The sequence below is a fragment of the Danio rerio genome, chromosome 21 (genome assembly GCF_052040795.2).
Source record: "Danio rerio strain M-AB ecotype USA chromosome 21, GRCz13ab, whole genome shotgun sequence".
Taxonomy (NCBI): Eukaryota; Metazoa; Chordata; class Actinopteri; order Cypriniformes; family Danionidae; genus Danio; species Danio rerio.
The window spans coordinates 42,422,747-42,435,665 of NC_141041.1; the positions used below are offsets into that span (position 1 = coordinate 42,422,747).

General features: G+C 34.9%; 1 protein-coding gene across 1 annotated transcript in view; it reads right to left on the reverse strand.

Moving 5' to 3' along the window:
• Positions 1-1,104: 1,104 nt before the first annotated feature.
• The window catches only part of prrg3 (proline rich and Gla domain 3), a 303,812-nt gene continuing 291,997 nt past the window's right edge, over positions 1,105-12,919 (reverse strand). The window contains exon 6 of the transcript XR_015520558.1: positions 1,105-1,217. The gene's annotated coding sequence lies outside the window, so the exon portion shown is untranslated. The remainder of the gene's footprint in view (positions 1,218-12,919) is intronic.

Genomic DNA, 12,919 nt, shown 5'->3' on the forward strand with positions numbered 1-12,919 from the left:
GACAATTCTATAGTAACATCGTTTACTAAGACTGATGGAAAATCAAAAGTTGATATGGCTGACTATCCTCTCATTCTGGCATAATAGTCAAGATATTTTGTTGCCTGACTTAAGTCAGTATACCAACATGATCAACTGCTAGCATGATGAGAATGACTTTCAAAAAATCCAGATTTTCTCTATCATAAATATATGGTGGTAGCACGATCACCTCACAGCATTAAGGTCGCTAATTCAAGCCTCGGCTAGGTCAGTAGGCATGTCTGTGTGGAGTTTCCGTGTTCACGTGGGTTTCCTCCGGGGGCTCCAGTTTCCCCCACAAGTCCAAATACATGTGGTATAGGTGAATTAGGTATGCTAAAATTGACCATAGTGTGTGTGTGAATGAGTGTGTATGGATGTTTCCCAGTGATGGGTTGGGCATCCACTGAGTAAAACATATGCATAAGTAAAACATATAATAAGTTGCCGATTCATTCCGCTGTGGCGACCCCAGATAATTTAAGAGACTAAGCCGAAAAGAAAATGAATGAATGAATAAATATATGATACAGTTTGATTATTTTTAATCTTCAAATAATTGTTATTTTTTTGTTCTGAATAACACTTGGTCATTTACTTTTTCTGATTAGAGCCTTTAATTGTTGTTTATAAGGGATTTACTATGGTGGCTGAGCGAGCTTAACACACTGCAATTTAAGAAAACGCAAATACATTAAGAAAATGAGCTGCATTTTCTCACAACACATGCATATAGCACTGAACTCAACTGAAATGTTTAAAGAGGACACAAAAACGTGACGGACCTAGCTGGGATTTCCTTATTGTGCCATCAGTGTTTCAATGAAGTTGTAGGTAGTCTTTAAAAGGTGAGTTTTTTTATTATTATTTTAACATCTTGATTATCCGCTTGTTAAGTGTGACGTCATGCGAAGCGGCTTCCGGGTCCAAGCGCTCTATTGAACTGAATGGGGAGACTCATGAAATGGTAATAATAAACCTTTACAAAGCGATTTAATGCTTTCGCGATCGCAGTATATATGTCCATGCCTAATATCGGATGGCCAGAAAGTGATTAATTTTTTTATAAATTGTTAAATTTTTGGTATTTGTTATGCAGCAAGCCCAGAGATTGTTGTGTACACTATGATTTTATATAAAATTAACTTTAATGTGTGATAGGAATAAAACGTGATCATAAACGAATGATTTCTCCACTGAATGGAGGCTTGGACCCGGAAACAGTATTACATAGGTCAAAAACACGTCACCACTTAACAAGCGGATACAACTCTGTTGTCTTTTGTACATTATTAACCTAAACAGCCATGGTATGTCACATTTTGAGGTCCCCTTGAAACAGCTATTTGCGAGTGTTTTGAGACAATTGCATTTGCTGTCAAACTGATGAAGATCTTTTCTTAATTTTCTGGTGTTTTTTGTAATCGCATCTGTTTACTTTAACTGTAGTGAGTTAAAGAAAGCCTCTCTCAACTGTAGAAATGTGTGTTTAACACACATAATTACTATTACTACAGTACATGTCTGAAAAAGGTGAATACAAATATAGGCATATTTAACTATACATCCATTTTCCCTCAGCAGTTATATATGTCAACAGTTATGCATGATGACTGGCACACAGCAGATCTGGAGCTCCAGCAGAGACTGAGAGCTGCGGGTCACAGACTGTGCGCAGGACAGGAGGTGTGAGGAGTTCATTTTTTACAGCAGTGCCGCAGTGTTGCAGGCGACCGGCAGCCTGTCTGTCTCCATCTCTGCAGCTTAATTAGAAACACTACTGTGATATGGAACAAAGACACAGTCAAAGCCCTGCCGAGGATGCAAAGTGCAATGCAGCCACCCTGTCAGGCCCCAAGCACTCCATTTTAAAGTCCCCCTGAAATCAAAATGAAAGTTTTTTTAAGTGTTATTTTCAGTATGTTGCTAGTAAGCTAGTGTTAACTTCAACTTCAGGGGTTAGTTCACCCAAAAATCTAAATTCCTCTAATATTTTACCTGTGTACAAACGTCCTGTGTAAGACATTCCAAGACCCTAATGTCTTCGTTCATCTTTAGAACACAAATTAGGATATTTTAGTAGAAATCCGAGAGCTCTCTTATCCTCCGTAGACAGCAACAGTCCTGAGATGTCCAAAGTACAGATAAACTGTAATCAAAGCACCAAGAACACATTTGTTTGGCAGAAAAACTGTAAAAGTGACTTTATTAGACCTTCTCTTCCATGTCAAGGTGTGTGTTTACCATAGGTAGTACAGCATGTTGCCATTAGAGTCAACAGTGCAATATACAAATGTCATATTGCCTGTAGTAAACACATACTCTGATCGGACACAAAAGGCACAGGTGAACATAGTAATTTTTACAGTTTTTAGACACACAAAAGTCTTACTGAAGCTTTGAATGGAGGTGGAAATAAGGTTAAGAGAGCTTTCAGATTTGATCTAAAATATTTTTTACATTTTTTTTAAAGATGAATGTAGGTCTCAGGGGTTTGGAACGACATAAGGGTGTGTAATAAATAAAATAAATAAAATAACTCAAAAACGCAGCAAAGTGACATTCATTCATTTGTTGTTTTTTTTCGGCTTAGTCCCTTTATTAATCCGTGGTCGCCACAGTGGAATGAACTGCCAACTATCTAGCATATATTTTACTCAGTGGATGCTTTTCCAGCTACAACCCATCACTGGGAAACATCCATACACACTCATTCACACACATACACTACAGATGATTTAGCCAACCCAATACACCTATACCACATGTTTTAGGACATGTGCGGGAAACCGGAACACCTGGAGGAAAAAAACTAACAAACAGCAAACAAACAATCGATATATGTACATCCACACTATTATACACGGATAGGTCATGGCACCACAGTAACTCGCTCGCTCATTAGGTTAACTGACCCCAAATTTGAGTTGAGGGCTTCCTTTTAAAGGCTAAGCCCCGCCCCTTTGACAAAAACCATCACTTTGCATGTTACATCAGCAAGTAGAGTTTTTCCAAGCAGCAACATCCCGATCTCCCTCGGGAAGCCAATACAGAAGTAACTAAAACTGCAATTCATCGACTCGCCTTTGGGGGCTGGCTCCAGGTAATCCAGGTGATTTCTGACTGCAATGGCAAATTGGCCATTTTTTACAGCTGATAAAAACATGTTTACAGCCTGGTACAAACGATGGCTTTGGTGCATATAGCTAATATTACCCTTCATGACAACTGTGAGAGGGTGAATTTTTTTATAACTCATCTGTTTAGTTTTTATTAACTTTTATTAAGTCTGCATAACTATGGGTTTGGCCAATTGAGTGGCAGCTAGGTCTCGCTGCTCGCTGTCTCGTCACCTCAGCTGATTCCGGCTGATTAGCCACTAAACTTAACATATACATCGTATTTTTGTTTTGTTTAATGCTTTTTTACACAGTCAATTGCCTTTTGGAACTATTTCCTGTAATTATCAGATACTATAGCAGGCTGTGTGCACTTAATTGTGCTCACAAACTGTTCAACTTGCCTCCATTTCCCAGGTGAGTGAAATTATACACTTCTATACCAAGTCTATAAATGTATTTGTTATTACGTAAGATCACTTATCATTTATATTTTTCTTGAGACCTGTAAAGCACTCCAGAATCTGACAGATTGAGCTGTATGTTGGCTATAAAACAGTCATCTGAAGTTTTGTCATACAGTGTTATGCCTGGATTTCATCAATAGCCATTGCATTCACTAACACGGACTATGTTTGAAGTATTTGGAGTGATTCACATTTTCCTCCTGTAGAAAAACATTATAAGTACAATGTTTAGTGGCTCAATGTATTACAACAATGTTTTCAAAAGTCTAAACACTTTATTGCTATAGTATAAAACCAAGCACAAGTGGTCAGAACACAAACAAGTCACATGTAATGAAGTATTAAGCATTTCTCCCAAAGAAAACCTCACATATTGCAACAATTATTTGAAGTGATTGGTTTCAGTTCTGCAGCCCATAACTTTAAGGGCCCTATCATACACACGGCGCAGTGTGGCGCAAGGCGTGGCGCAGTAGTCTTTTGGTAGTTTCAGCTTGGCGCAAGAGTCGTTTTGAGGCGTTGCGCTACGCTGTTTAAATAGCAAATGCATTAGCGCTCATTTGTGCGCCCATAGGCGTTCTGGTCTAAAAAGGAAAGCGCTCTGAGGCGCACTGCTGGCGCGTTGCTATTTTGAGAATCTATAATAGATTTTTCATTAGACCAAAACTAACCCGGTCTAAACTCCGGCGCAGAGTTGCGCCTCGCTTACGCACTGCTTAACACGCACAAGAGAGCAATAGGCAAATATCTTTACATATGAAAAAATGTAAATATTAAGGATATATATAGGATATAATAAGAATAGATATAGAATATAAATATAAAGGATTAAAATATTACAAAACATTATTTTCTAGCCTACATAAATATGAAAAACCACTGCTTTTTCAGCACATTTTGTTATTATCATTCATTTATTCGTTTGCTGGAAATTATAACTGAATTTAAAAATAGTTTTGAAACAAATATTTGCGCTTAACAAACAAAATTATTTATTTATAGACTAATTGATGTCTGTGAGTAAAGGTTTCCCTATCCAAGAGTGAATGTGAAAGTGATCCATTATCTCTCATTCTCACGCAGTAGATGCTCTGTTTAACAGTTTTCTGTTAAAAAACTGATAACTGTTTGCTTGTGAAATGCTAATTTTTTCCACTTAGACTTACTTTACGTCCTGTAAATAGCGAATGCGCTCTTGGCGCGACGCAGCTGACTCTTAAAGGGAATGAGAGATGAGACTCTGATTGGTTTATTCTCAAAACACACCTATAACTCATTAAGAAAATAAACTCAACCCTTTTAGAACATGCGTCGCAGCGCAAGGCAGAGTTCCCGTCCTTAAATTAGAAAAAACGCGTCCTGACACGCCCTGAAAGCGTTTGCGCCCTGCGTTTTGCGCTCTGCGCATGGACCGTCAAAATAGAGCCCTAAATGCGGCAGTCTGGGATTATTGGAATGTGGATTATTGACCTTATTCTTTGTCTACAATTGAGCACAGCTATTAGAATCATTTTGGCTTGAGACTTCCGCTCTCATTCATTTGATTTTAAGATGTTAGGACTAGCTGGCTATGCTGTTTGAGGTTGTGGACTGATATTTTTTTATCATATTATTCTACTTGTTATGTATAGTCATGAACGCCCTTGTTATTCCTAATTGTTCCTAGTCATTCTTCCCATAGACAACTGAATAAGAAGTTTTAAAGCGAGCACACTTCCGCATTGCAAAGTAAGGTCAATAAACTGACAAGACAGCTGAATTGGTGATTGAACCAAACAAATAATTGTTCTTAAAGAAAAAGGCAATCAAAAAAGGCAGCACATAAAGTGCTATCTGAAGGCCTGGAGGACAACCTTCGCACTGGCCTGAAGACAGCCATATCTGTGACCTGCCCTACGGGCTACCCAGCAGAGATAGACTTCTGGTTTTATCTGCCAATGTCATTTCTATGGCAAAGAGGAATGGGATTAGGGCTTTTTGGACAGTGTTATCCAAAGCGGTGGGATAGGATGTTAGATAAACAGGAGACGAGGAGGATAAAACAACACAGGGGAGGCGGTGTGCTTTAATGAGACTCACACAAAAGCAGCTCTTATATCCTTCACTGGGTTCTGCCGTGGTCAATCAGCCTAAAGATAAAAGACTAATGTTCCCATGACCTGAGCTGTGTCTAAAACCCAGATCTCAGCTTACTGACTGTGGCTATATAAGGAGTTACATATAGACAGTGGAAAACATTTGGTGTTAAGATTTCACAATTAAAAATGTTTAATTTTAATTAGAATCAGTGCAAATGCGTGTGTTTTTAAGCCTGAGCACAGTTTGAATAATAGTTTGATAACAGCATTAATAAATAATACACATTTTAATAGGCTTTTAAACATGTTGTTTTATGTAAAATGTGGGAAATTTGCATGTGATGAGAACATCTGTATACAATTAATGCTTTTATTTATTATTAATTGATATTTTTATTCATTCATTTATCAGTCACTCAATTTAATGACTTTTGATGATCTAAAATGGTTGTTGATAGAGTTTAAATTTTACATTTTTAAAAGTTTTTTCTTAAATTGTTAAAATAAAGGTGTAGGGAATGATCAAATACAAAGAAGAATAACCTTTTTTTGGAATCAACACAGAGTATGGTAACACTTTTCTCTTTTTTTTGATGGTCCATTTGAGTATTAGTTGACTGTCTGCTTAATATCTGCTGATACTGCTCCTTCAACAGACATTTAACTGACTATAACAATCTTTGCAAGTACATGTCAACTTACACTAACCTTAACCCCAACCTAACAGTCTACTTATAATCTAATGAGAATTAGTTGGCATGCAGACACAATGTAACTTAATTCAACAAACAGAGCATAAAAATAAAGTCTGACTGAGAATATTTTAGGGAAAAGGCTCTCAAAGCCTCTCAAACCATTGTTTCCATCGATTTTAGATTCAAGACACATTCAAGCTATTAAAAATACCTTGTTTGTGAAGTCTTTTGTTGGTTAAGATGCCACAGTAAAATATATTTAAATATTGACCAGCTAAAAGCAAAGTACAAGTAATCCACACAGTAACTTTATTGACTGGAGGAAGGGTGTTTATTAAAAGTTGGTCAGACAAACACTAAGGCCCAATCCCAATTCTATTCTAAAGAGGTAATTCCCAGCCACTAGACTTTTCTGACAGGGTATCCGAGTGTTGAGTGTCAGAATGTTGTGGGATTGCTATACAGGAGTTATTATTAGGTATTATAGATAGTGAAATTTTGCAATTTTTATTTTAGCGTTTTTTTTTTTTTTAATAAAAGCATGATGGTAAAACACAAACGCGGTTTTAAATGTATTGAAACATGTGCTTGTTTGTTGTAAAAATTTGTAATAATGAAAAAAAACTAATTTGGGGATCTCCTTACTTCCGGATGCCGCTATGCTGCCATTGTGGCTGGTGTATTCTAGGAAATTTTCTTCCCCCTTGGTTTCGAGTATGGTGCTGAAAAATCTCAGTTTTAAGGGCTATCTACCTCTTTCCCTGAGCCTTAATCCTTCAAGCTAAAGAGAAATGGGACACACTACCCCTTCACATGAACACGCAAAATGAGGAGAAGGGGCAAGGGGAAGGGCTAAAGCAGAGGTCACCAATCCTGGTCCTGGAGGGCCAGTGTCCCTGCACGGTTTAGCTCCATCTTGGCTCAACACACCTGCCTGGATGTTTCAAGTATACCTAGTAAGACCTTGATTAGCTTGTTCAGGTGTGTTTGATTAGGGTTGGAGCTAAAATCTGCAGGACACCAGCCCTCCAGGAACAAGTTTGGTGACCACTGGGCTAAAGGGTTGAATTGGGATTGGGCCTTAGTCAATGATTATTTTTACACTCACAAAGCATTCACATGGCTCACTAAAATTGAAATTCATTCATACTGTAAACAGTATCTGGTAATTAACAGTTTCTCTTCACATGATCCACATCTTTTTTTTTCTGTTTATTTACAGTTATGAAATGGATTAATGTGATCTTAATGTCTGCTCTGTCATTTTTAAAAAAAAATCAAACTCTGCAGTTTAACAAAGTGACTGTTATTGACATTTTACAAATTTGAACCAATATATTTTATTAGATGTATTACATAACAGCATAACAACAGAAACTATTTGTGCCTGTACATTTTTATTTACCTTATTTCTTATGTTGTGTGAAGCTTCTGTCTGAACAGAGTTGTCTAACCCCTTAAGGGAATAAACAAGTAAATTTTTTGAAGTAGAAACAGTATTGGCAGTATAAGGTTTTGATATTGGATATTTACAGCAATAATACAGACAAATATTACTTCAAACTATTAAATATGGCAATAAAAATTCCTTTTTCTAACTTTTTAACAACAATAATTTACCCTAGAACCCTTTGTGTGATTCAAAAGCATTAAAAAAACTAAAAAAGATTGTGAAAATACAAAACTCTGCTATTTACTTATTTTTATTATTATTTTTACAGTGCACTGGCATTTTGTGAATTGTTTGCTGAACATTTTAGTTGGATTAAGGGAAACAAAACTCTGAGGGTTAGTTAAAAAGGGTTTTTTTACGTAACTTTTGTCGCATCATTTTGACATTCTTCAAAATGGCAAATGAAAGTAAATAGCAGAAATGACATTTTTGAATCTTTGAATAGTTGTCAATCCAAACTCATAATAAAATATATATTCTTACACATTTGAAACAACATCAAAATGAGTGAATCATAACCATTGATGGAAAGAGAACTGAAATATCGTACTTAAGTAAAAGTACCATTACTTGCCCAAAAATGTAGTCCAAGTAAAGTAAAAGTATTTGTTGTAAATATTACTCAAAGTATGAGTAAAAAGCCTTTTAAAAGTACTCAAGAGTAGTGAGTATTACGCTGTAACAAGCTGATGGATTTACATGTAATTTATAGGTGTGTGTATTTCTAACATTCTGTAGTGCATTTAGTAATTACCCAGCAAACACACAATGTCATAAGACATTAATATATAAGGTTAGATTTAGGTTGTGATGTCACCAAAATGTAGCTAGTGTCTAAGGACAATATTCATTTGATGTCCAATAACAACATTAAATGACATTGATATTTGGTTGATTTTAGGTTATGTTAGAAAGTGACCATAAACCAACGTCAAACCAATATCTTGAACCAACGTCATATTGACGTCAAATACTGACATTTATTCGTCATGTATGGAAACCAAAATTCAACTGACATAGTGGTGACATCCACACAATGTAAAGCTGTAACGTTATTAGACATTGACATTTGGATGATTTTTAGGTTGGACGTTGGACATTGATGTCGGTCTGACGTTAAGTTCTGACATCAACTTGACTGTGGTACAATGTCAATTCAACGTCATATTGACGTCTTGTGCCTGCTGGGTGTTTAAGGCCGTTTCGGTCATCATACATTAAACATCCGCCATCTTCTCATCAGTGAAATGCATCTAAACAGTCTCTGGGTCAATGCGTGTAAAGATTTTAAACATCTTCTTAGACACTTTTAATGCTTCCAAACAGTTTGCTGCAATTATAAATCACCCATGACTTAAGGTAGTTCAGTATGATGCCACTTACCTCTTTACTTCTATGTGCAAATTGATTGGACAGGAATCACAGGATTGAATTTTCTAATCCCTATAGACAAAAAAAAAAATAGTGTAAAAAAAAAAGTAGTGACTGCAAGTAGAGGGAAAGTAGTGGAGTAAAAGTACTGATACAGCACTAAAAATGTATTCAAGGGTAGGGTTGTAACAATATACCGGTATGACGGTTTACCACGATTTGAACGTGCACGATTATCATACCATGAACAATTGCATATCAACGGTTTTAACCCTTAAAGACCGAGACAGCCGCCCGCAGCTAAAAATAAGTATTGCTCCTAAATGTTTAATAACTTTTGATCCGCTGATCCGATACATACAATTCAAAGATTGGCATAAAGAAGAGAATCTCATCTTTCCAGTGCGGTATCACATAACATGGGACTTTTTTTTTTTTTTTTTTTTTTTTATTAACAAGTACATAACTATACAATACTATACAGAACAAAATACATGCCAGAGTGTATATTGATATATATAAAATAAAAAAATAAATAAAAAACATTCAGTAAGTAAAAATCTTATATTCCTTAAAAATATTACAAGTCTTCTTTGCTTTGTTATTAACAATGTTTTCCAAACTTGTGCAGTAGTCCTTAGTCTCTTGAAGAAAGTGAACAAAATTTGGCTTTGATCCAGTCCATTTTTTTTTATGTATATGAAACTTTCCCAAAATAATAAAAAGTTGTACCAGAAAGGTAATTTTTTTACATGTATTAAAATAATAAATGCAAATATCAAATTTTTTTAACTTAAACACAATATTTGTTTTCCTTCTTAGAAAATTTTCCACATCCACCCAGAAAATCCTTGTATATATACAATCACAAAACATGTGGACAATAGATTCCTTTTCCATACAACAAAAATCACAGAAATAATCGATATCCAAATTAAATCTCTCCAAAACCTCTTTAACTGGATATATACTATGTAAAATTTTAAATGTAACTTCTTTTACTTTGTTATTTATACAATATATTTCACAAGAACGCCAAGCTTTTTTCCAATTTATATTTATGAATACATTGGTCCATTTTAAATTATTATATACAACTGTATCACCTGTTATAAGATTTCTAATATATTTATTAGTATAACTTTGTTTAATAATATCAATATCTCCTAAAAAAAGGTTTTCTTTAACATATTTTCCTTCAAAAGATCTATTTCCATACGCTCTTATAAAATGAAGAAGCTGTTGAGATATGGCATCAAATACAATAGCATACTCTTTTGGAGTAACTGGAAAACCAAATTTATCTAAAAATTCACTGTAAGATAACAAATTACCGTTTAAATTAAGAAGTTGTCTAACTAATACAATATCATTTTCGAACCATTTTTGGAAGAAGAGAGATTTATTTTTATATTGGATACATCTATTATTCCATATAATATATTTGTTTGGAGAAAAATTGTGTTTAAATACCAGCATCCACGCTAATAAAGCTTGTTTGTGAAATTTAGCTAATTTCACTGGAAGTTTGTCAATTTTAAAATCACAACTCAACAGAAATTCTTTACCCCCAATCATGTCAAATATATGTTTTGGAAAAGTATACCACATACTGTCCTTTTCTTTCATGAATTTAATTAACCAATTAATTTTGAATGTATTGTTTAAAGTTTCAAAACTTAATACAGATAACCCACCATTGCATTTTTGTTTACACATAATTTCCTTTCTTAAATAGTGATGTCTATTTCTCCATAAAAAATTAAATAGTACTTTGTCCATAACATGGGACTTTCAGAGGCTCCGGAATCAGTGCGGTTACGTCATCAAAATTTGACAACGCTGATTTGACAAAGAAACGCTCGTCACTGTGTCTCCGGACAAACCAGACATGATATATTGATGCATTGTCCCACCTCCATGCCCAGATTGGTTCAAACTCGCTATATCACAACCAATAAGCATAGGTTTCACTTTTGTTTGTGGACCAACACTGAGCTTTTTGAACAACACGGAATGAGAGATAGGCATACATTTCTGCGCGGCTAAATAAAACGCAAAAAAAAAAAAAAAAAAAAAAGTTTTGCATGAAATAATTCTCATACTAAGTACTTTTGCATGCACAGCAGCACAGAAACATGACAAAACAGTGACACAGCAAAGACGAACTGCTGCTCTTGCTGTTTTCAAAAGACACAAATGAAGGTGCAGCTGTTTGTCTGCATTGCATACAACCACATCCAAATCCATTTCCACAGACAACCATATCCATGCTGGCACATAAAACCTAAGGATGTTCCATATTGAATCTAGTTTCGTTATGTAACTATTTATAGTATAGTAAATATTTATATCTATTTTTTTTTTTACTGAAGATTTGCACCATGTTTATTTGGACTTTGACACATTATTTATTATTTTTTTTATTTGTTCATTGTACAAGTGGACACAATAGGTGCGTTCGACTTCATGCAGCGCTGCGCAGATCGATCGAAATCTGTCTTAAAGCGGTGCATTCTGGTTAGAAATCTTGTCCGGATTGATGCTGCGCCGACGCCACGTGACTGTCACATGTGGCATCAAAGTACCGCGACAGCGCTCCGAGATCAGACGGCAAACTCAGACCGTGCAGCTTCTGAAGAGCGGCTGCAGGAGCTCTGATGACGACACCGATATTACACGATTGGCCAAGTTCACCACATGACAACAAACACGTGTATTTCGGGTTTATAATTGGACAAATTCCGATTCAAAAGTTTCAAAACAAACAATTCACTTTTCACACCCTCTCTATCCTGTACACATCTTGCTTATTAAAAGACTACAAATATTTTACTGCAGTATCATCTTTTGTTAAATAATCTGGTTATAAAGGTTGGCTTGTTTGCACAGGTTTATTTTTTACTTTTTTATACAGACTATTTACTGCATTCATATCCATGAACGATTTAAATGATATATTTTAGTGTATATTTTAGTGAATAACCTAAATATGAACTCAAATAAGTCTTACAGACTTGAAATAAAATAATCATCATCATTGATCCTGCCCCCCTAAAGCTCTCTTAACAAATTAAAGTAAAGAACTATTTTATTAAATAATTATAAAATGGTTTTATTATTATAATATAAATATATATTTTATTTCCTGTCTAGCAGTTTAAAGGCTACCTGCTCTTTCTGGGAAACTTCTACATAGCTCACTTATTTTACCTTTTGTTCTTTTCAACACAATCTTTTTGGATTAAAATGCTTTTTTGAAAATTTATTCATTATCCAAAATAATGTCATTTATTAAGACCTAATCAAAACACCTTGTTTTGCTTTTTACATGGGAAATTTTTATATCTATAAATGTACATATATGTAAACCCTTTTTTAGCAGATTCAAACAAGAAGTATTAGCCTAAAGATTGATGTTTAACTCCTAGAATTAATGCTTATTGCTTTGTATTTAATAGACCTGTTCGTTTTTATGTTTATTTTAACCTCTCATTTCCTCTTATTTCTCTCATACATTTGTTATATATTTTATTCATAATTCTCCCTTATTGTTTAAAAAGGAACTACAGTTTGTAGAGACTGCTTCTGTTTTATTTGTAAATGTTTTATTGTTATAAATAAAAATAACAAAAAAATATGATGACGCCATGTGATCGGTCATCATGACTGCAGCAACTTTGAGTCCCGAAGTGTCCAGCTGTCCGTCTTGACG